At 61.0% G+C, this 1,584-nt stretch overlaps 1 protein-coding gene across 1 annotated transcript in view; it reads right to left on the reverse strand.

Annotated features, from left to right (window-relative positions):
- Positions 1-1,584, reverse strand: part of LOC113207622 (developmentally-regulated GTP-binding protein 2) — a 12,751-nt gene that overhangs the window by 292 nt on the left and 10,875 nt on the right. The gene's annotated exons all lie outside the window — the stretch shown is intronic.

Below are 1,584 nucleotides of genomic sequence, written 5' to 3' on the forward strand. Positions count from 1 at the left end.
CCGCTCCGTTTCGTCTCTCCCTCTCTCTCTTTCTCTGTTCCCCTTCTCTCTCCCTCTGTCTCCCCCTCTCTCTCCAACCACAAGGAACGTGCGTCGCCTCCTCCGATTCTGAAGAGGACTATCGCCGCGCGGAGTGGAACTTTGGATTAATTAATCCGAAATTCCAGGACAGCGTTGTCGTTTGTCGTCGTGGACTTGGCGGCGCAAGGGTAACGTCTTAGCTGTGCAGGACGGTGGTGGCGGCGGGCGGGGTGGGGGCGAAGGGTGCGACCAGCGACCACCACTCCGAAGTGTCCCGGCCCGGCAAGGTCCCCGCAGTGTCTCCATCCCTCTCAAAGTTTTCGTCAGTGGCGTAGCCGCAACTGTGAGGGGCCTCCTTCGAGTAAGAGAGAGAGAGAGAGAGAGAGAGAGAGAGAGAGAGAGAGAGAGAGAGAGAGAGAGAAAGAGAGAGAGGGAGACTGCGACGCGACGCGAGTGTGTGCCATTCCCTCGCGGAATGCCAGGAATGATCCCCATACCGGGCGCGCCGGGGAGGGCCCGGCGCTCCACTTCACCCCCTATCGGTTTTAGTGGTTGAGGCCAGGCGGGCCGGGCGGGCCGGGCACTCTCCTGCAAAGTTTGCTTTCGCGCGAGGGGGCGTCGAGATAGTTTACGTCGTGGGTTAGAGTACCGCGCGCGCGATGGGCAAAGGCGGCAAAGGCGACCCCACGCCAGCAGGGGTGCTCCGCGCTGTTTGTTTGGTACAAACACCAACATGCAGCTCGTCGGCGCTTTTCCCCGTGTTGCTTCGGTGAACTCAACATCCACTTGAAGTTCTGTCTGACTGGAAAAAACTAGTCTTAATCAAGTCGCGATTATTCTACCACGGCAGTCATTTACAATCGTCTGTCTCCCCTGCAGTGGCCGGTGAGCTCCCCTTCCTGGACACGGATGCCTTCTACCGGTTCTTCATGGACAAGCCGCCCGGCGACCCGCTGCCGACGCAGGAGGAGCTGGAGGCGGCCGAGGACGACCTGCACGACGCCATCGACGTCATGAACAAGCGCGCGCCGCACGCCACGCTGCGGTACATCCTGCGCAAGCCGTGAGTGTCCCCTCCCTGCACACCCCGCCCACCCCCGGTGGCCGTCGTGCCCCTCCTCAACGTCCACCCCCCATACGTCTCTGTCCGCAGGCCCCAGGAGCGCAGCGAGGACGACCTGGAGATGGTGTACGACGAGCTGATGCGGATCCGGGCGCTCAGCCACCTCGGCAACTCGGTGCGCCGCGAGCTGGCGCACGTCATCGTGTTCGAGTCGCACCCCAAGGCCGGCGAAGTCCGTGAGTAACAGACCGACATCCCGCTGAATATGCACCGGGCGGATGGGGATGGTGATCTCCATCCGATTCTATGCTCATAATGTGTGACTTCCAAATCAGACGAGGATTTTCAGCTTGCAGATGCAGGTATCCTCTCTTCTTTTCGTCTTCCTTTACTTCAACCTTGTCCATGTCCCCAGTGTTCCAGCAGGGCGACGAGGGCCACAGCTGGTACATCATCCTGCGCGGCTCCGTGGACGTGGTGATCCACGGCAAGGGCGTCGT

This window comes from Frankliniella occidentalis, unplaced genomic scaffold (assembly GCF_000697945.3).
Source record: "Frankliniella occidentalis isolate FOCC.00 unplaced genomic scaffold, Focc_3.1 Scaffold180, whole genome shotgun sequence".
In the NCBI taxonomy this organism is placed as follows: domain Eukaryota; kingdom Metazoa; phylum Arthropoda; class Insecta; order Thysanoptera; family Thripidae; genus Frankliniella; species Frankliniella occidentalis.